The sequence below is a fragment of the Chiloscyllium punctatum genome, chromosome 42 (genome assembly GCF_047496795.1).
Source record: "Chiloscyllium punctatum isolate Juve2018m chromosome 42, sChiPun1.3, whole genome shotgun sequence".
Taxonomy (NCBI): domain Eukaryota; kingdom Metazoa; phylum Chordata; class Chondrichthyes; order Orectolobiformes; family Hemiscylliidae; genus Chiloscyllium; species Chiloscyllium punctatum.
In genome coordinates this window covers 18,713,555-18,737,121 of record NC_092780.1, presented here as the reverse complement: position 1 = coordinate 18,737,121, position 23,567 = coordinate 18,713,555, and positions in this window count along the sequence as shown.

The following is a 23,567-nucleotide window of genomic DNA, read 5'->3' as shown; positions in this document are numbered from 1 at the left end:
TCAGCTTTCTGTAAGTGCCTCAAAGGGCAAATATTCCACAGACAATAGCTTAGTTGTCTAAATTCTAAATCATACTGGAAATAAGTTTTGTATAACACTATTGTGTGGTTGAATGATTATACAGATAAGTCAAACAAATGACTAATCTGGGAATATAAAATGTCTGTAGGTAGGTCTGCATTAGCCTTTTAAAGCATTTGCTTTTCATTATATGGAAATACATACACATATATCTCTGACTTTGATCTCCATGATGCTACTTTCAACAAAAGAAAACCTTCAGGGCATGATCGGCAGTTTTAGCCATTGGATATGTGTCCAGGAACCTTCTTAAAATGGTCACATGTGCAAGAATTCAGATCTCATGTGTTTACCATCCTGTTGCACAAAGCAACACATGGATATGAACTTTTGGCAGATCCATGACCAGCGCTCGCGCATTGTCTTGCCGCTGAGATCTTAAGCTTTTCCTCATCATTGCTCAGGCTGCTAACATGCAGACCATTTGAGCACCTCAGTGGACAAACTGATGAAAGAAATTGATCAAGCCGGGCTGGAGGGGAATGGCTGCTCTATCACTGACAATCCTCAATCTGTAGACAGAGTGTCTTTGAGGACAGGAAGAAGGAGCAATTTGGAGGAAACAAGTGAACATTTTGGCCACATACACACAGACACAGACACACGCACAAAATTCATGGGCTACCACTTTAAGTGAGTTCATCTACAGTGCACAATCAGAAAGATACAATCACCTTTGGTCCCAGACGTGACAGTGATACTCATTGAGCCCTGTTAATGACTCCAAAGTAAATCTGCATGGACATAAAGGCATTCAGCACTGACAAGCTCCACACTGGACTGTCCCATATGAAACTGGATGAATAGCCACCCTAATTCAAATAGAGTGTTGATCATACACACACTGTGACACTGACAAGCATTGTCATCCTCCCGCCTCAGGAACTGCAAAGATAAAGCAGTAGCCATGCACATAAGCTCCTTGTTAGAATTGAAAGCACTGAAGTGGAAAGAATTATATTCCCAATAATAATTTGAATATCAATGCAATAACTATTTTGATTGCACATTAAACTGTGTTAATTCTTTTTAGATCTGCCAGGAGTTTAGTTTCAATCATATTTGGCATGATGCTGACAGGAATAGTACATGGAACTTAGAGACCTAATTGGATTGTCAATCACACCCTGGGCAAAGCAGAGTAGGTCAAAGCCAAGGACACATACCTGCTGTTTCCTGGTACCTATGTGCAAAACAATAGATGTATATATATATATATAAAACCTTTTGATTAGATTAGATTCCCTACAGTGTGAAAACAGGCCCTTCAGCCCAACTAGTCCACACCAACCCTCCGAAGAGTAACCCACCCAGCCCCATTCCCCATATTTACCCCTGACTAATGCACCAAACACTGTGGGCAATTTAGCATGGCCAATTCACCTGACCTGCATATCTTTGGACTGTGGGAGGAAACCAGAGCACCCAGAGGAAACCCACACAGACATAGGGAGAATGTGCAAACTCCCCACAGAGAGTCACCTGAGGCTGGAATCGAACCTGGGTCCCTGGTACTGTGAGGCAGCAGTGCTAACCACTGAGCAACCGTGCCACTCTGGTGTACTGGTTCACACTCAATAGCTGAAGTTCATAAAATGTTACTGATAGGCTTCTGAAACTCTTCAATAACGTAAAAGTTGAAAGTTGGAAGTATTCACCAGCACCTGGAGAATGATGGCAATTTCACAGATTAATTTTAGATGTCTGCTCACAAGTGATAAATTCCTGGTTGACCTCCTTCCAAATTAGTGCATCTGGAAGCAGCACACTTCACTAAAGTCCAGGCATCTTTACTGAAGTAGACAATTCTGTCCAGATCGGTCCCTATAAGATGGTGTCTTGCTTCTGTGGTGTTACTCCTTGTCTGGATAGTGTCCATGCGTGAGATTCTAAGATACCCATCAGATAAATTTGACAGGTTTTCTCCCAGCAGTGAAATGGTGCTGAAAGGTGATTAGGGATGGACAATTCATGCTGGCCTTGCCTAAGATGACCACATCCCATGAGCTAATCAGAAAAGAAACATAATCCACCGAATGGACAGGTTCTCAAAAGTGCATGTGATTTAAAAGTCTTTCCCTTGAATATTCACGCAACTGAGATCTTAAGCTTTCTTGGCTTGAATAACAAATGCAGATTTCTAAATAAAAACTCCTAGTCTGAAAGTTTCACAAGCTACATTTTTTTTAACAGAAGTAACTTATTTATTTACCTCTTATAGCAGGACCAATGAAGTTACTCCACTTTCTCTCTGTTGCTAATTCGGGTCTTATTGCATTCCGTTTTAAAGTGAGCAGAAGCACACCAAAGTAGACCACAAATTGCAAGGTGATGCAATGGCACAAGTTTGATAAATCCCATTGATTATGATGGCTCTTTCCTCTTCAGCCTCACAAATACATGATATCAAGTTGCAGGGTGATCAATGCTTTAGAAGTAGGGTGACCATTTTTATCTGGTCAGAAGTCATATGACACCAGGTTATAGTCCAACAGGTTTATTTAAAATCACAATCTTTCAGAGCGCTGCTCCTTCATCAAGTGAAGTTGCGTGACTTTTGACCCTGTTCATCCCAGTCCAACACCGGCATCTCCACATTATTCTTATCTGTCGAAAAGTGTGGCGCTGGAAAAGCACAGCAGATCAGGCAACATCCAAGGAGCAGGAGAATCAACGTTTCATTTATAACCCCTTCTGCAGGAATATGAAGAGGGAAGGGGGCTGAGAGATAGTGGGAGAGAGACTGACAGAGCCTTGTGAAGGGAGGAGGAGAACTTCTTCAAGGTGGACAAAGTTAAAAAACCACACAACACCAGGTTATAGTCCAACAGGTTTCTTTGGAAGCAACTAGCTTTCGGAGTGCTGCTCCTTCATCAGGTGATTGTTCTTCAAGCTGGGCATCCTTGGAAATTCTCACTTTCTCCTCGTTGCTGAAAGCCTTACGGTGAAGCCTTTTCCCAGGATGCTCACTCCTCAGATGCTGCCTGACCTGCTGTGCTTTTCCAGCGCCACACCTTTCGACTGACTCTCCAGCAGCAGCAGTCCTCACATTCCCCCACCATTTTTATCTGGTTTTATAAGGGACAGTCAGTTTGCAGCTGATCTGTTCCTTGACAAATATCAAATGTCTTAATGTCCAGGTATTTTTACTTTGGAATGACTAACATGGAATTCATGAAGACTCAGTCATACATCATGCTGATGCTTCATAAATGTTGATGCGTTCACTTCAGCAACTACCTTCTTAGCCTAATCCCTTTACCCAAATTGCATAACCATGGAGTTTCAGCATTCACATTCTCCATGTTCACAATCTGTGTACTTGCTCAACATTGCAAACAAAGCAACAACTCAGGACAGCAACAGCAGCCAGTACAAAAGACAAGGCACACAAACTAACTGAAGGATTCCAAAGGTTTTTCACCAGAGAATTTAACTTGCGATAATGGTTTGCTGCACTCCACTACTTCCAGGGCTAAACCAGTTCAAGATAAAGAAAATATTTTAAAAAGGCTTAGATTAATAATTTAAATTAGGCTTTTTGGCCATCCTTCAATCCCACTTATAATTATGATAGTGTCAAGCAGGTCCAAAATTTAAATGCCTCTGAAGTTAATTGGTTATTTATGTCAATGGCTCTGATTTCTGGTATGTTTGATATTCTGCCGTATTCAGCCTATATAGAAAATAAGATCCAACATTATAGTTAGAAGTATAGAAACATAGGAATATGTAGGATCTAATTTTGGTCTCAACTCCACTTTCCTACATACTGCCCATAACCCTCGACTCACTGTTCTAGGTAAAAATATAAATCTAAGTTGTGTGCTTTTATTTCTATATTGTTTTGGTCACAGCTGATGTTACTTCTAAACAAGTCGGATCCCAGAATAAAATCTGGCTTGATGGATCATATTTTCTTTTTTGGCTAATGATACATGGAGCCTTTCACTGAATCTTTAGCACGCAAGGCTTGTTTATCGCACAAAAGAAATAAAGCTAAAATAAAATAAACTAAGTTTTCTAAATATAACACCATTTGAAAGATGTCAAAACACACAGCAAAATAAATGTCATCTACTCCACAACGCTATCACTTCAAAGTTAATCAAAATCCAGATAAATATTCTTTCTCTATGAAAGCTATACGTTTGACTGAACGGTTTTTCTCAGTTTCTGCTTGTGGGATATGGATTATTTCTTGGAATATTCGCATTCTGAGACCGAACGCTTTCTCAGCTTTGAATAACTAATGCATTTTTCTAACCAAGCACTCCTAGCCTGAAAGTTTCACAAACCAAACACTCATACTGAGGACAATAGAATTGAAGCTGGAAAAGCACAGCAGGTCAGACAGCATCAGAGGAGCAGGAAAAGCAACATTTTGGATCAAAACCCTTTGTCAGTCCTGACCTGGTGTGTTCTTCCAGCTTCACATCTATTGACTCTGACTTCCAGCATCTGCAGCCCTTACTGTCTTCACTTTTACTGAGGTAACTTATTTCCTTAACTACTTTGAACAATCTCCTTTCCTCAGTGATACGATACACACATGTGACTTCAGTTAGGTCTTCTTCAAACTGAAACCAAAAGCTCGTGAATTAAATCAAAAGAACTCACTTATTCCAGATTCTCTTTCCTGCTATAAATACTCACAAATTCTATTACCACTCCAGGGGTCCTGCTCTCTTTGTCACATACTGCATTAATGCCATGGTTCTGGAAAGTATCATCAAATTAATTTTTCAACCCCTGCATAAAATCAAAACAACATCCATAGGGCTGAGTCCCACAGCGCGGGCAGAGCGGGCTCAGGCTGAGACCTGCAGGAGAGTGAGCATGAGCGAGACTCGTGGCGGAGTGAACACGAGAGAGAGCCACAGCAGAGTGAGCACAAGAGGAACCCAAAGCAGACCGAGCACGAGTAAGACCCACAGCAGAGTGAGCACAAGAGAGACCCACAGCAGAACGAGCACGAGAGAGATCCACAGCAGAGTGAGCACGAGAGAGACTCAGAGGCAAAGTGAGCACGAGAGAGATCCACAGCAGAGTGAGCACGAGAGAGACCCTCAGCAGAGCGAGCACGAGAGAGACGCACAGCAGAGCGAGCACGAGAGAGACGCACAGCAGAGTGAGCACGAGAGAGATCCACAGCAGAGTGAGCACGAGTGAGACCCACAGCAGAGTGAGCACGAGTGAGACCCACAGCAGTGAGCATGAGTAAGACCTACAGCAGAGTGAGCACAAGAGAGATGCGAAGCAGAGCGAGCACGATTGAGATCCACACCAGAGTGAGCACGTGAGAGACCCACAGCAGAGTGAGAATGTTGAGAGACCCACAGCAGAGTGAGCACGAGAGAGACACGAAGCAGAGTGAGCACGATTGAGATCCACAGCAGAGCGAGCACGAGAGAGAGCCACAGCAGAGTGAGCATGAGTTAGACCCACAGCAGAGTGAGCACGAGAGAGATCCACAGCAGAGTGAGCACAAGAGAGACTCACAGCACAGTGAGGACGAGTTAGACCCACAGCAGAGTGAGCACGAGAGAGATGCGAAGCAGAGCGAGCACGATTGAGATCCACACCAGAGTGAGCACGTGAGAGACCCACAGCAGAGTGAGCACAAGAGAGACTCACAGCACAGTGAGCACGAGAGAGATCCACAGCAGAGTGAGCACGAGAGAGACCCACAGCAGAGTGAGCACGAGAGAGATGCGAAGCAGAGCGAGCACGATTGAGATCCACACCAGAGTGAGCACGTGAGAGACCCACAGCAGAGTGAGAATGTTGAGAGACCCACAGCAGAGAGAGCACAAGAGACACACAGCAGAGTGAGCACGAGAGAGACCCACAGCAGAGTGAGCACGAGAGAGACGCGAAGCAGAGCGAGCACGATTGAGATCCACAGCAGAGCAAGCACGAGAGAGACACACAGCAGAGTGAGCACGAGAGAGACGCGAAGCAGAGCGAGCACGATTGAGATCCACAGCAGAGTGAGCATGAGTGAGACCCACAGCAGAGTGAGCACAAGAGAGACCCACAGCAGAGTGAGCACGAGAGAGACACACAGCAGACCGAGAATGAGTGAGATCCACAGCAGAGTGAGCACAACTGTAATCCACATCAGAGTGAGCACGAGAGAGACCCACAGCAGAGTGAGCATGAGAGAGACCCACAGAAGAGTGAGCATCAGTGAGACCCACAGCACAGTGAGCACGAGTGGGAACCACAGCAGAGTGAGCACGTGAGAGACAAACCGCAGAGTGTGAACAAGAGAGACACACAGCAGAGCGAACACGAGAGTGACTTTGAGGCACAGTGAGCACAAGAGAGATCCACAGCAGAGTGAGCACGAGAGAGACACGAAGCAGAGTGAGCACGATTGAGACCCACAGCAGAGTGAGCACGAGAGAGACCCACAGCAGAGCGACCACGAGTGAGACCCACAGCAGAGTGAGCACAAGAGAGACACACAGCAGAGTGAGCACGAGAGAGACACACAGCAGAGTGAGCACGAGAGAGACACACAGCAGAGTGAATGCGACAGTGACCCACAGCAGAGTGAGCACGAGTGAGACCCACAGCAGAGTGAATGCGAGAGAGACCCACAGCAGAGTGAGCACGAGTGAGACCCACAGCAGAACAAGCACGAGAGAGACACGAAGCAGAGTGAGCACGACTGAGATCCACAGCAGAGCAAGCACGAGAGAGACACACAGTGGAGTGATCACGAGTGGGAACCACAGCAGAGTGAGCACGTGAGATACCCACAGAAGAGTGAGCATCAGTGAGACCCACATCAGAGTGAGCACGAGTGAGACCCACAGCAGAGTGAGCACGAGTGAGACCCACAGCAGACTGAGCACGAGTGACACCCACAGCACAGTGAGCACGACTGTGACCCACAGCAGAGTGAGCACAAGAGAGACCCACAGCAGTGTGAGCACAGGTGGGACCCACAGCAGAGTGAGCACGAGAGAAAACCACAATGGAGTGATCACGAGAGAGACCCACAGCAGAGTGAGCACGAGTGTGAACCACAGCAGAGTGAGCACGAGAGAGACACACAGCAGAGTGAGCACGAGAGAGACACGAAGCAGAGTGAGCACGATTGAGATCCACAGCAGAGAGAGCACGAGAGAGACCCACAGCAGAGTGAGCACGATTGAGATCCACAGCAGAGAGAGCACGAGAGAGACCCACAGCAGAGTGAGCACGAGAGTGACCCACAGCAGAGTGAGCACGATAGAGACACGAAGCAGAGCGAGCACGAGAGAGATCCACAGCAGAGAGAGCACGGGCGTGAGCCACAGCAAAGTGAGCACGAGTGAGACCCACAGCAGAGTGAGCACGAGAGAGACCCACAGCGGAGTGAGGACAAGAGAGACCCACAGCAGAGTGAGCACGAGAGAGACCCACAGCAGAGTGAGCACGAGTGAGACCCACAGCAGAGTGAGCACGAGTAAGACCCACAGCAGAGTGAGCACAAGAGAGACTCACAGCAGAGTGAGCACGAGAGAGATCCACAGCAGAGTGAGCGTGTGACAGAGACCCAGAGCTGACTGAGAATGACTGAGACCCACAGCAGAGCGAGCATGAGTTAGACTCACAGCAGGGTGAGTACAAGAAGGACTTACAGCGGTGTGAGCATGAGTGATACCCACAGAAGAGTGAGCACGAGTGAGACTGACAGCAGAGTGAGCACGAGAGAGACCCACAGCAGAGTGAGCACGAGAGAGACCCACAGCAGAGCGATCACGAGAGAGACCCACAGCAGAGTAAGCACGAGCGAGACCCACAGCAGAGTGAGCACGAGAGAGACCCACAGCAGAGTGAGCACGAGTTAGACTCACCGCAGAGTGAGCACGAGAAAGACACACAGCAGAGTGGGCATGAGTGAGACCCACAGCAGAGGGAGCACGAGAGAGACCCACAGCAGAGAAAGCACGAGAGAGACCCACAGCAGAGTGAGAACGTTGAGAGACCCACAGCAGAGAGAGCACGAGAGACACACAGCAGAGCGAGCATGAGAGAGACACACAGCAGAGCGAACACGAGTGAGACCCACAGCAGACTGAGCACGAGTTAGACCCACAGCAGAGTGAGCACAATAGAGACTCCAGCGGTGTGAGCACAAGTGGGACCCACAGCAGAGTGAGTACGAGAGAGACCCACAGCAGAGGGGGCACGAGTGAGACCCACAGCAGAGTGAGCATGAGTGAGACCCACAGCAGAGTGAGCGTGTGAGAGAGACCCAGAGCTGACTGAGAATGACTGAGACCCACAGAAGAGTGAGCATGATTGAGACCCGCAGCAGACCTAGCACGAGTGAGACCCACAGCAGAGCGAGCACGAGTGAGACCCACAGCAGAGTGAGCACGAGTGAGATCCACAGCAGAGTGAGCACGAGAGAGATCCACAGCAGAGTGAGCATGAGTAAGGCCCACAGCAGAGTGAGCACGAGAGAGATCCACAGCGGAGTGAGCACGGGTGAGACCCACAGCGGAGTGAGGACGAGAGAGACCCACAGCAGAGTGAGCATGAGTAAGGCCCACAGCAGAGTGAGCACGGGTGAGACCCACAGCGGAGTGAGGACGAGAGAGACCCACAGCAGAGTGAGCACGAGAGAGATCCACAGCAGAGTGAGCATGAGTAAGACCCACAGCAGAGGGGGCACAAGAGAGACTCACAGCAGAGTGAGCACGAGAGAGACTCACAGCAGAGTGAGCACATGAAAGACTCACAGCAGAGCGAGGACGAGAGAGACTCACAGCAGAGTGAGCACGAGAGAGATCCACAGCAGAGTGAGCGTGTGAGAGAGACCCAGAGCTGACTGAGAATGACTGAGACCCACAGCAGAGCGAGCATGAGTTAGACCCACAGCAGGGTGAGTACAAGAAGGACTCACAGCGGTGTGAGCATGAGTGAGACCCACAGAAGAGTGAGCATGAATGAGACTGACAGCAGAGTGAGCACGAGGGAGACTCACAGCAGAGTGAGCACGAGTGAGACTGACAGCAGAGTGAGCACGAGTGAGACCCACAGCAGAGCGAGCATAAGAGAAACCCACAGGCAGAGTGAGGACGAGAGAGACCCACAGCAGAGTGAGGACGAGTGAGACCTACAGCAGAGTGATCACGAGTGAGAACCACAGCGGAGTGAGCACATGTTAGACCCACAGCAGAGTGAGCACAAGAGAGACCCACAGCAGAGTGAGGACGAGAGAGGCCCACAGCAGAGTGAGCACGAGGGAGACCCACAGCAGAGTGAGCACGAATGAGACCCACAGCAGAGTGAGCACGGGTGAGACCCACAGCAGAGAGAGCACAAGAGAGACTCACAGCAGAGCGAGGACGAGAGAGACTCACAGCAGAGTGAGCACGAGTGGGGTCCACAGCAGAGTGAGCACGAGAGAGATCCAGAGCAGAGTGAGCGTGTGAGAGAGACCCAGAGCTGACTGAGAATGACTGAGACCCACAGAAGAGTGAGCATGATTGAGACCCACAGCAGACCTAGCACGAGTGAGACCCACAGCAGAGTGAGCACGAGGGAGACCCACAGCAGACTGAGCACGAGTTAGACCCACTGCAAAGTGAGCACAATGGAGACTCACAGCGGTGTGAGCACAAGTGGGACCCACAGCAGAAAGAGCACTGGAGAGATCCACAGCAGAGTGAGAACGTTGAGAGACCCACAGCAGAGAGAGCACGAGAGACCCACAGCAGAGTGAGCACGAGTGAGACTCACAGCAGACTGAGCACGAGAGACCCACAGCAGAGTGAGCACAAGTGGGACCCACAGCAGAGTGAGTACGAGAGAGACCCACAGCAGAGTGAGCACAAGTGAGACCCACAGCAGAGTGAGCACGAGAGAGATCCACAGCAGAGAGAGCACTGGAGAGATCCACAGTGGAGTGATCACGAGTGGGAACCACAGCAGAATGAGCACATGAGTGACCCACAGCAGAGAGAGCACGAGTTAGACTCACCGCAGAGTGAGAACGAGAGATCCACAGCAGAGTGAGCACGAGAGAGACACGAAGCAGAGTGAGCACGATTGAAATCCACAGCAGAGCGAACACGAGTGAGACCCACAGCAGAGTGAGCACGAGAAAGATCCACAGCAGAAGTGAGGACGAGAGAGACCCACAGCAGAGTGAGGACGAGAGAGACCCACAGCAGAGTGAGGACGAGAGAGACCCACAGCAGAGTGAGGACGAGAGAGGCCCACAGCAGAGTGAGGACGAGAGAGGCCCACAGCAGAGTGAGCACGAGAAAGATCCACAACAGAGTGAGCACGAGTGAGACCCACAGAAGAGCGAGCATGAGTTAGACCCACACCAGGGTGAGTACAAGAAGGAGTCACAGCGGTGTGAGGATGAGTGAGACCCACAGAAGAGTGAGCACGAGTGAGACTCACAGCAGAGTGAGCACGAGTGAGACTGACAACAGAGTGAGCATGAGTGAGACTGACAGCAGAGTGAGCACGAGAGAGACTCACAGCAGAGTGAGCACGAGTGGGGCCCACAGCAGAGTGAGCACGAGAGTGATCCACAGCAGAGTGAGCGTGTGAGAGAGACCCAGAGCTGACTGAGAATGACTGAGACCCACAGCAGAGCGAGCATGAGTTAGACCCACAGCAGGGTGAGTACAAGAAGGACTCACAGCGGTGTGAGCATGAGTGATACCCACAGAAGAGTGAGCACGAGTGAGACTGACTGCAGAGTGAGCACGAGGGAGACCCACAGCAGAGTGAGCACGAGTGAGACTCACAGCAGAGTGAGCACGAGTGAGACTGACTGCAGAGTGAGCACGAGTGAGACCCACAGCAGAGTGAGCACGAGGGAGACTCACAGCACAGTGAGCACGAGTGAGACTGACTGCAGAGTGAGCACGAGTGAGACCCACAGCAGAGTGAGCACGAGGGAGACTCACAGCACAGTGAGCACGAGTGAGACTGACAGCAGAGTGAGCACGAGTGAGACCCACAGCAGAGCGAGCACAAGAGAGACCCACAGGCAGAGTGAGCACTGGAGAGATCCACAGCAGAGTGAGAACGTTGAGAGACCCACAGCAGAGAGAGCACGAGAGAGACCCACAGCAGAGTGAGCACGAGTGAGACCCACAGCAGAGTGAGCACGAGTGAGACCCACAGCAGAGTGAGCACGAGTGACACCCACAGCAGAGTGAGCACGAGTGAGACATACAGTGGAGTGAGCATGAGAGAGACCCACAGCAGAGTGAGCACGAGTGAGACCCACAGCAGTGAGCATGAGTAAGACCTACAGCAGAGTGAGCACAAGAGAGACTCACAGCAGAGTGAGCACATGAAAGACTCTCAGCAGAGAGAGGACGAGAGTGACTCACAGCAGAGTGAGCACGAGTGGGGCCCACAGCAGAGTGAGCACGAGAGAAATCCATAGCAGAGTGAGCGTGTGAGAGAGACCCAGAGCTGACTGAGAATGACTGAGACACACAGCAGAGTGAGCATGAGTTAGACCCACAGCAGGGTGAGTACAAGAAGGACTCACAGCGGTGTGAGCATGAGTGAGACTCACAGCGGTGTGAGCATGACTGAGACTGACAGCAGAGTGAGCACGAGTGAGACCCACAGCAGAGTGAGCACGAGGGAGACTCACAGCAGAGTGAGCACGAGTGAGACCCACAGCACAGCGAGCACAAGAGAGACCCACAGCAGAGTGAGCACGAGAGAGACCCGCAGCAGAGTGAGCACGAGAGTCCCACAGCAGAGTGAGCATGAGGGAGACTCACAGCAGAGCGAACACGAGGGATACTCACAGCAGAGTGAGCACAAGGGAGACCCACAGCAGAGTGAGCACGAGTGAGACCCACAGCAGAGCGAGCACGAGAGAGACCCAGAGCAGAGTGAGCACGACTAAGACCCACAGCAGAGTGAGCACGAGTTAGACCCACAGCAAAGTGAGTACAATAGAGACTCACAGCGGTGTGAGCACAAGTGGGACCCACAGCAGAGTGAGCACGAGAGAGACCCACAGCAGAGTGAGAACGTTGAGAGACCCACAGCAGAGAGAGCACGAGAGACACACAGAAGAGCGAGCACGAGAGAGACCCACAGCAGAGTGAGCACGAGGGAGAACCACAGCAGAGTGAGCACATGAAAGACTCACAGCAGAGCGAGGACGAGAGAGACGCACAGCAGAGTGAGCACGAGAGGGGCCCACAGCAGAGTGAGCACGAGAGAGATCCACAGCAGAGTGAGCGTGTGAGAGAGACCCAGAGCTGACTGAGAATGACTGAGACCCACAGCAGAGCGAGCATGAGTTAGACCCACAGCAGGGTGAGTACAAGAAGGAGTCACAGCGGTGTGAGGATGAGTGAGACCCACAGAAGAGTGAGCACGAGTGAGACTCACAGCAGAGTGAGCACGAGTGAGACCCACAGCAGAGTGAGCACGAGGGAGACTCACAGCAGAGTGAGCACGAGAGAGAATCACAGCAGAGTGAGCACGAGTGAGACTGACAGCAGAGTGAGCACGAGTGGGGCCCACAGCAGAGTGAGCACAAGAGAGATCCACAGCAGAGTGACCACGAGAGAGATCCACAGCAGAGTGAGCGTGTGAGAGAGACCCAGAGCTGACTGAGAATGACTGAGACCCACAGCAGAGCGAGCATGAGTTAGACCCACAGCAGGGTGAGTACAAGAAGGAGTCACAGCGGTGTGAGCATGAGTGAGACTCACAGCAGAGTGAGCACGAGTGAGACTGACAGCAGAGCGAGCACGAGAGAGACCCACAGCAGAGTCAGAAAGTTGAGAGACCCACAGCAGAGCGAGCACGAGAGAGACCCACAGCAGAGTCAGAATGTTGAGAGACCCACAGCAGAGCGAGCACGAGAGAGACCCACAGCAGAGTGGGCACAGGAGAGACCCACAGCAGAGTGAGCACGAGCAAGATCCACAGCCGATTTAGCACGAGGGAGAACCACAGCGGAGAGAGCACGAGTGAGACCCACAGCGGAGTGAGCATGAGAGAGATCCACAGCAGAGTGAGCACGAGAGAGACCCACAGCAGAGTGAGCACGAGTGAGACCCACAGCAGTGAGCATGAGTAAGACCTACAGCAGAGTGAGCACAAGAGAGACTCACAGCAGAGTGAGCACATGAAAGACTCTCAGCAGAGCGAGGACGAGAGAGACTCGCAGCAGAGCGAGGACGAGAGTGACTCACAGCAGAGTGAGCACGAGTGGGGCCCACAGCAGAGTGAGCACGAGAGAAATCCATAGCAGAGTGAGCGTGTGAGAGAGACCCAGAGCTGACTGAGAATGACTGAGACACACAGCAGAGTGAGCATGAGTTAGACCCACAGCAGGGTGAGTACAAGAAGGACTCACAGCGGTGTGAGCATGAGTGAGACTCACAGCGGTGTGAGCATGACTGAGACTGACAGCAGAGTGAGCACGAGTGAGACCCACAGCAGAGTGAGCACGAGGGAGACTCACAGCAGAGTGAGCACGAGTGAGACCCACAGCACAGCGAGCACAAGAGAGACCCACAGCAGAGTGAGCACGAGAGAGACCCGCAGCAGAGTGAGCACGAGAGTCCCACAGCAGAGTGAGCATGAGGGAGACTCACAGCAGAGTGAGCACGAGTGAGACCCACAGCACAGCGAGCACAAGAGAGACCCACAGCAGAGTGAGCACGAGTGAGACCCACAGCAGAGTGAGCACGAGGGAGACTCACAGCAGAGTGAGCACGAGTGAGACCCACAGCACAGCGAGCACAAGAGAGACCCACAGCAGAGTGAGCACGAGAGAGACCCGCAGCAGAGTGAGCACGAGAGTCCCACAGCAGAGTGAGCATGAGGGAGACTCACAGCAGAGCGAACACGAGGGATACTCACAGCAGAGTGAGCACAAGGGAGACCCACAGCAGAGTGAGCACGAGTGAGACCCACAGCAGAGCGAGCACGAGAGAGACCCAGAGCAGAGTGAGCACGACTAAGACCCACAGCAGAGTGAATACGAGTTAGACCCACAGCAAAGTGAGTACAATAGAGACTCACAGCGGTGTGAGCACAAGTGGGACCCACAGCAGAGTGAGCACGAGAGAGACCCACAGCAGAGTGAGAACGTTGAGAGACCCACAGCAGAGAGAGCACGAGAGACACACAGAAGAGCGAGCACGAGAGAGACCCACAGCAGAGTGAGCACGAGGGAGAACCACAGCGGAGAGAGCACGAGTGAGACTCACAGCGGAGTGAGCATGAGAGAGATCCACAGCAGAGTGAGCACGAGAGAGACCCACAGCAGAGTGAGCACGATTGAGACCCACAGCAGAGTGAGCACGAGTGAGACCCACAGCAGTGAGCATGAGTAAGACCTACAGCAGAGTGAGCACAAGAGAGACTCACAGCAGAGTGAGCACATGAAAGACTCACAGCAGAGCGAGGACGAGAGAGACGCACAGCAGAGTGAGCACGAGAGGGGCCCACAGCAGAGTGAGCACGAGAGAGATCCACAGCAGAGTGAGCGTGTGTGAGAGACCCAGAGCTGACTGAGAATGACTGAGACCCACAGCAGAGCGAGCACGAGAGAGACCCACAGCAGAGTGGGCACAGGAGAGACCCACAGCAGAGTGAGCACGAGTGACACCCACAGCAGAGTGAGCACGAGCAAGATCCACAGCAGATTTAGCACGAGGGAGAACCACAGCGGAGAGAGCACGAGGGAGACTGACAGCAGAGTGAGCACGAGGGAGACTCACAGCAGAGTGAGCACGAGTGAGACTGACAGCAGAGCGAGCACAAGAGAGACCGACAGCAGAGTGAACACGAAAGAGACCCACAGTAGGAGTGAGCACGAGAGAGACCCACAGGCAGAGCGAGCACGTGAGAGACCCACAGCAGAGTGAGGACGAGAGAGGCCCACAGCAGAGTGAGCATGAGAGAGATCCACAACAGAGTGAGCGCCAGTGAGACCCACAGCAGAGTGAGCATGAGTCAGACCCACACCAGGGTGAGTACAAGAAGGAGTCACAGCGGTGTGAGGATGAGTGAGACCCACAGAAGAGTGAGCACGAGTGAGACTCACAGCAGAGTGAGCACGAGTGAGACTGACAGCAGAGTGAGCACGAGAGAGACTCACAGCAGAGTGAGCACATGAAAGACCAACAGCAGAGTGAGCACAAGAGAGACCCACAGCAGAGTGAGCACGAGAGAGACTCACAGCAGAGTGAGCACGAGAGAGACTCACAGCAGAGTGAGCACGAGTGGGGCCCACAGCAGAGTGAGCACGAGAGAGATCCACAGCAGAGAGAGCACTGGAGAGATCCACAGCAGAGTGAGAACGTTGAGAGACCCACAGCAGAGAGAGCACGAGAGACACACAGCAGAGCGAGCATGAGAGAGACCCACAGCAGAGCGAGCACAAGAGAGACCCACAGCAGAGTGAGCACGAGTTAGACTCATAGCAGAGTGAGCATGAGAGAGCCCCACAGCAGAGTGAGCACGAGTGAGACCCACAGCAGAGTGAGCACGAGTGAGACTCACAGCAGAGTGAGCACAAGAGAGACTCACAGCAGAGTGAGCACATGAAAGACTCGCAGCAGAGCGAGGACGAGAGAGACTCACAGCAGAGTGAGCACGAGTGGGGCCCACAGCAGAGTGAGCACGAAAGAGATCCACAGCAGAGTGAGCGTGTGAGAGAGACCCAGAGCTGACTGAGAATGACTGAGACCCACAGCAGAGCGAGCATGAGTTAGACCCACAGCAGGGTGAGTACAAGAAGGACTTACAGCGGTGTGAGCATGAGTGAGACCCACAGAAGAGTGAGCACTAGTGAGACTGACAGCAGAGTGAGCACGAGTGAGACCCACAGCAAAGCGAGCACGAGAGAGACCAACAGCAGAGCGAGCATGAGGGAGACTCACAGCAGAGTGAGCACGACTAAGACCCACAGCAGACTGAGCACGAGTTAGACCCACAGCAAAGTGAGTACAATAGGGACTCACAGCGGTGTGAGCACGAGAGAGATCCACAGCAGAGTGGGCACAGGAGAGACCCACAGCAGAGTGAGCATGAGTGAGACCCACAGCAGAGAGAGCACTGGAGAGATCCACAGCAGAGTGTGAACGTTGAGAGACCCACAGCAGAGCGAGCACGAGAGAGACCCACAGCAGAGTGAGCACGAGTGAGACCCACAGCAGAGTGAGCATGAGAGAGACACACAGCAGAGTGAGCATGAGAGAGACCCACAGCGGAGTGAGCACGAGCAAGATCCACAGCAGATTTAGCACGAGTGAGACCCACAGCGGAGTGAGCACGTGAGAGACCCATAGCAGAGTGAGAATGTTGAGAGACCCACAGCAGAGAGAGCACGAGAGACACACAGCAGAGCGAGCACGAGAGACACACAGCAGAGAGAGCACGAGAGACATACAGCAGAGCGAGCACAAGAGAGATCCACAGCAGAGTGAGCACGAGAGAGACACACAGCAGAGTGAGCACGAGAGAGCCCCACAACAGAGTGAGCACGAGTGAGACCCACAGCAGAGTGAGCACGAGTGAGACCCACAGCAGAGTGAGCACGAGTGAGACCCACAGCAGAGTGAGCACGAGAGAGACCCACAGCAGAGCGAGCATGAGGGAGACTCACAGCAGAGCGAGCACAAGAGAGATCCACAGCAGAGTGAGCACGAGAGAGACACACAGCAGAGTGAGCACGAGAGAGCCCCACAACAGAGTGAGCACGAGTGAGACCCACAGCAGAGTGAGCACGAGTGAGACCCACAGCAGAGTGAGCACGAGAGAGACCCACAGCAGAGCGAGCATGAGGGAGACTCACAGCAGAGTCAGCACGAGGGAGACCCACAGCAGAGCGAGCACGAGAGAGACCCACAGCAAAGTGAGTACAATAGAGACTCACAGTGGTGTGAGCACGAGAGAGATCCACAGCAGAGTGGGCACAGGAGAGACCCACAGCAGAGTGAGCACGAGTGAGACCCACAGCAGAGAGAGCACGAGAGAGACCCACAGCAGAGAGAGCACGAGAGAGACCCACAGCAGAGTGAGCACGAGTGAGACCCACAGCAGAGTGAGCACGAGTGAGACCCACAGCAGAGAGAGCACGAGAGAGACCCACAGCAGAGAGAGCACGAGAGAGACCCACAGCAGAGAGAGCACGAGAGAGACCCACAGCAGAGTGAGCACGAGTGAGACCCACAGCAGAGTGAGCACGAGGGAGACTGACAGCAGAGTGAGCACGAGGGAGACCCACAGCAGAGTGAGCACGAGGGAGACTCACAGCAGAGTGAGCACGAGGGAGACTCACAGCAGAGTGAGCACAAGAGAGACCCACAGCAGAGCGAGCATGAGGGAGACCCACAGCAGAGCGAGCACAAGAGAGACCCACAGCAGAGTGAGCACGAGTGAGACCCACAGCAGAGTGAGCACGAGAGAGACACACAGCAGAGCGAGCACGAGAGAGACCCACAGCAGAGTGAGCACGAGCGAGACCCACAGCAGAGTGAGCACGAGAGAGACTCACAGCAGAGTGAGCACGATTGAGACCCACAGCAGAGTGAGCACGAGTGAGACCCACAGCAGTGAGCATGAGTAAGACCTACAGCAGAGTGAGCACAAGAGAGACTCACAGCAGAGTGAGCACATGAAAGACTCTCAGCAGAGCGAGGACGAGAGAGACTCGCAGCAGAGCGAGGACGAGAGTGACTCACAGCAGAGTGAGCACGAGTGGGGCCCACAGCAGAGTGAGCACGAGAGGGACACACAGCAGAGTGAGCACGAGTGGGGCCCACAGCAGAGTGAGCACGAGAGAGATCCACAGCAGAGTGAGCGTGTGAGAGAGACCCACAGCAGAGTGAGCACGAGTGACACCCACAGCAGAGTGAGCACGAGAGGGACACACAGCAGAGTGAGCACAAGTGAGACTGACAGTAGAGCGAGCACAAGAGAGACCCACAGCGGAGCGAGCATGAGGGAGACTCACAGCAGAGTGAGCATGAGTGAGACTGACAGCAGAGTGAGCATGAGTAAGACCTCCAGCAGAGTGAGCACGAGAGAGACTCACAGCAGAGTGAGCACATGAAAGACCAACAGCAGAGTGAGCACAAGAGAGACCCACAGCAGAGTGAGCACATGAAAAACTCACAGCAGAGCGAGGACGGGAGAGACCCACAGCAGAGTGAGCACGAGAGAGACTCACAGCAGAGTGAGCACGAGAGAGACTCACAGCAGAGTGAGCACGAGAGAGACTCACAGCAGAGTGAGCACGAGTGGGGCCCACAGCAGAGTGAGCACGAAAGAGATCCACAGCAGAGTGAGCATGAGTTAGACCCACACCAGGGTGAGGACAAGTGAGACCCACAGCAGTGTGAGCATGAGTGAGACCCACAGAAGTCTGAGCACGAGTGAGACTCACAGCAGAGTGAGCATGAGTGAGACTGACTGCAGAGTGAGCAGGAGTGAGACCTACAGCAGAGTGAGCACGAGGGAGACTCACAGCACAGTGAGCACGAGTGAGACTGACAGCAGAGTGAGCACGAGTGAGACCCACAGCAGAGCGAGCACAAGAGAGACCCACAGGCAGAGTAAGCACGTGAGAGACCCACAGCAGAGTGAGCATGAGAGAGACCCACAGCAGAGTGAGAACGTTGAGAGACCCACAGCAGAGTGAGCACGAGAGACACACAGCAGAGAGAGCACTGGAGAGATCCACAGCAGAGTGAGAACGTTGAGAGACCCACAGCAGAGTGAGCACGAGAGACACACAGCAGAGCGAGCACGAGAGAGACCCACAGCAGAGCGAGCACAAGAGAGACCCACAGCAGAGTGAGCACATGTTCGACCCACAGCAGAGTGAGGACGAGTTAGACTCACAGAAGAGTGAGCACGAGAGAGCCCCACAGCAGAGTGAGCACGAGTGAGACCCACAGCAGAGTGAGCACGAGTGAGACCCACAGCAGTGAGCATGAGTAAGACCTACAGCAGAGTGAGCACAAGAGAGACTCACAGCAGAGTGAGCACATGAAAGACTCTCAGCAGAGCTAGGACGAGTTAGACTCACAGAAGAGTGAGCACGAGAGAGCCCCACAGCAGAGTGAGCACGAGTGAGACCCACAGCAGAGTGAGCACGAGTGAGACCCACAGCAGTGAGCATGAGTAAGACCTACAGCAGAGTGAGCACAAGAGAGACTCACAGCAGAGTGAGCACATGAAAGACTCTCAGCAGAGCTAGGACGAGAGAGACTCGCAGCAGAGCGAGGACGAGAGTGACTCACAGCAGAGCGAGCACGAGTGGGGCCCACAGCAGAGTGAGCACGAGTGGGGCCCACAGCAGAGTGAGCACGAAAGAGATCCACAGCAGAGTGAGCGTGTGAGAGAGACCCAGAGCTGACTGAGAATGACTGAGACCCACAGCAGAGCGAGCATGAGTTAGACCCACAGCAGGGTGAGTACAAGAAGGACTCACAGCGGTGTGAGCATGAGTGAGACCCACAGAAGAGTGAGCACGAGTGAGACTCACAGCAGAGTGAGCACCAGTGAGACTGACAGCAGAGTGAGCACGAGTGAGACCCACAGCAGAGTGAGCACGAGGGAGACTCACAGCAGAGTGAGCACGAGGGAGACTCACAGCAGAGTGAGCACAAGAGAGACCCATAGCAGAGTGAGCACGAGAGAGACCCACAGCAGAGTGAGCACGAGAGAGACCCACAGCAGAGTGAGCACGAGTGAGACCCACAGCAGTGAGCATGAGTAAGACCTACAGCAGAGTGAGCACAAGAGAGACCCATAGCAGAGTGAGCACGAGAGAGACCCACTGCAGCGTGAGCACGAGAGAGACCAACAGCTGAGCAAGCATGAGGGAGACTCACAGCAGAGTCAGCACGAGGGAGACCCACAGCAGAGTGAGCACGAGAGAGACCGACAGCAGAGTAAGCACGAGTTAGACCCACAGCAAAGTGAGTACAATAGAGACTCACAGTGGTGTGAGCACGAGAGAGATCCACAGCAGAGTGGGCACAGGAGAGACCCACAGCAGAGTGAGCACGAGTGAGACCCACAGCAGAGAGAGCACGAGAGAGACCCACAGCAGAGAGAGCACGAGAGAGACCCACAGCAGAGTGAGCACGAGTGAGACCCACAGCAGAGTGAGCACGAGTGAGACCCACAGCAGAGAGAGCACGAGAGAGACCCACAGCAGAGAGAGCACGAGAGAGACCCACAGCAGAGTGAGCACGAGTGAGACCCACAGCAGAGTGAGCACGAGGGAGACTGACAGCAGAGTGAGCACGAGGGAGACCCACAGCAGAGTGAGCACGAGGGAGACTCACAGCAGAGTGAGCACAAGAGAGACCCACAGCAGAGCGAGCATGAGGGAGACCCACAGCAGAGCGAGCACAAGAGAGACCCACAGCAGAGTGAGCACGAGTGAGACCCACAGCAGAGTGAGCACGAGAGAGACACACAGCAGAGCGAGCACGAGAGAGACCCACAGCAGAGTGAGCACGAGCGAGACCCACAGCAGAGTGAGCACGAGAGAGACTCACAGCAGAGTGAGCACGATTGAGACCCACAGCAGAGTGAGCACGAGTGAGACCCACAGCAGTGAGCATGAGTAAGACCTACAGCAGAGTGAGCACAAGAGAGACTCACAGCAGAGTGAGCACATGAAAGACCAACAGCAGAGTGAGCACAAGAGAGACTCACAGCAGAGTGAGCACATGAAAGACTCTCAGCAGAGCGAGGACGAGAGAGACTCACAGCAGAGTGAGCACGAGTGAGACCCACAGCAGAGTGAGCACGAGAGAGATCCACAGCAGAGTGAGCACGAGAGAGATCCACAGCAGAGTGAGCACGAGAGAGATCCACAGCAGAGTGAGCACGAGTGGGGCCCACAGCAGAGTGAGCACGAGTGGGGCCCACAGCAGAGTGAGCACGAAAGAGATCCACAGCAGAGTGAGCGTGTGAGAGAGACCCAGAGCTGACTGAGAATGACTGAGACCCACAGCAGAGCGAGCATGAGTTAGACCCACAGCAGGGTGAGTACAAGAAGGAGTCACAGCGGTGTGAGCATGAGTGAGACTGACAGCAGAGTGAGCACGAGTGAGACTGACAGCAGAGTGAGCATGAATGAGACTCACAGCAGAGTGAGCACGAGGGAGACTGACAGCAGAGTGAGCATGAGTAAGACCATAAGACCATAAGACCATAAGACATAGGAGTGGAAGTAAGGCCATTCGGCCCATCGAGTCCACTCCGCCATTCAATCATGGCTGATGCGCATTTCAGCTCCACTTGCCAGCGTTCTCCCCGTAGCCCTTAATTCCTCTAGACATCAAGAACCTATCAATCTCGGCCTTGAAGACATTTAGCGTCCCGGCTTCCACTGCACTCCGTGGCAATGAATTCCACAGGCCCACCACTCTCTGGCTGAAGAAATGTCTCCGCATTTCCGTTCTGAAATGACCCCCTCTAATTCTAAGGCTGTGTCCACGGGTCCTAGTCTCCTCGCCTAACAGAAACAATTTTCTAGCATCCACCTTTTCAAAGCCATGTATTATTTTGTACGTCTCTATTAGATCTCCCCTTAATCTTCTAAACTCCAACGAATACAATCCCAGTATCCTCAGCCGTTCCTCATACGCTAGACCTGTCATTCCAGGGATCATCCGTGTGAATCTCCTCTGGACACTTTCCAGTGCCAGTATGTCCTTCCTGAGGTGTGGGGACCAAAACTGGACACAGTACTCCAAATGGGGCCTAACCAGAGCTTTATAAAGTCTTAGTAGTACCTCCAGCAGAGTGAGCACGAGAGAGACTCACAGCAGAGTGAGCACATGAAAGACCAACAGCAGAGTGAGCACAAGAGAGACTCACAGCAGAGTGAGCACATGAAAGACTCTCAGCAGAGCGAGGACGAGAGAGACTCACAGCAGAGTGAGCACGAGAGAGACTCACAGCAGAGTGAGCACGAGTGGGGCCCACAGCAGAGTGAGCACGAGAGAGATCCACAGCAGAGTGAGCGTGTGAGAGAGACCCAGAGCTGACTGAGAATGACTGAGACCCACAGCAGAGCGAGCATGAGTGAGACCCACAGCAGAGTGAGCACGAGTGAGACTGACAGCAGAGTGAGCACGAGTGAGACCCACAGCAGACTGAGCACGAGTGAGACTGACAGCAGAGTGAGCATGAGTGAGACCCACAGAAGAGTGAGCATGAGTTAGACCCACAGCAGGGTGAGTACAAGAAGGACTCACAGCGGTGTGAGCATGAGTGAGACTCACAGCAGAGTGAGCACGAGTGAGACCCACAGCAGACTGAGCACGAGGGAGACTCACAGCAGAGTGAGCATGAGGGAGACTCACAGCAGAGGGAGACTCACAGCAGAGTGAGCACGAGTGAGACCCACAGCAGAGCGAGCACAAGAGAGACCCATAGCAGAGAGGGCACGAGAGAGACCCACAGCAGAGTGAGCACTAGAGAGACCCACAGCTGAGCGAGCATGAGGGAGACTCACAGCAAAGTCAGCACGAGGGAGACCCACAGCAGAGCGAACATGAGGGATACTTACAGCAGAGTCAGCACGAGGGAGACCCACAGCAGAGCGAGCACGAGAGAGACCGACAGCAGAGTAAGCACGACTAAGACCCACAGCAGAGTGAGCACGAGTTAGACCCACAGCAAAGTGAGTACAATAGAGACTTACAGCGGTGTGAGCACAAGTGGGACCCACAGCAGAGTGGGCACAGGAGAGATCCACAGCAGAGTGTGAACGTTGAGAGACCCACAGCAGAGGGAGCACGAGAGAGACCCACAGTGGAGTGATCACGAGCGAGACTCACAGCAGATTTAGCACGAGGGAGAACCACAGTGGAGAGAGCACGAGTGAGACCCACAGCTGAGCGAGCACAAGAGAGACCCACAGCAGAGTGAGCACGAGTGAGACCCACAGCAGAGTGAGCACGAGTGACACCCACAGCAGAGTGAGCACGAGAGAGACACACAGCAGAGTGAGCATGAGAGAGACCCACAGCAGAGTGAGCACGAGCAAGATCCACAGCAGATTTAGCACGAGTGAGACCCACAGCGGAGTGAGCATGAGAGAGATCCACAGCAGAGTGAGCAAGAGAGAGACCCACAGCAGAGCAAGCACGAGTGAGACCCACAGCAGTGAGCATGAGTAAGACCTACAGCAGAGTGAGCACGAGAGAGACCCACAGCAGAGTGAGCACGATTGAGACCCACAGCAGAGTGAGCACGAGAGAGACTCACAGCAGAGTGAGCACATGAAAGACTCTCAGCAGAGCGAGGACGAGAGTGACTCACAGCAGAGTGAGCACGAGTGGGGCCCACAGCAGAGTGAGCACGAGAGAGATCCACAGCAGAGTGAGCGTGTGAGAGAGACCCAGAGCTGACTGAGAATGACTGAGACCCACAGCAGAGCGAGCATGAGTTAGACCCACAGCAGGGTGAGTACAAGAAGGACTTACAGC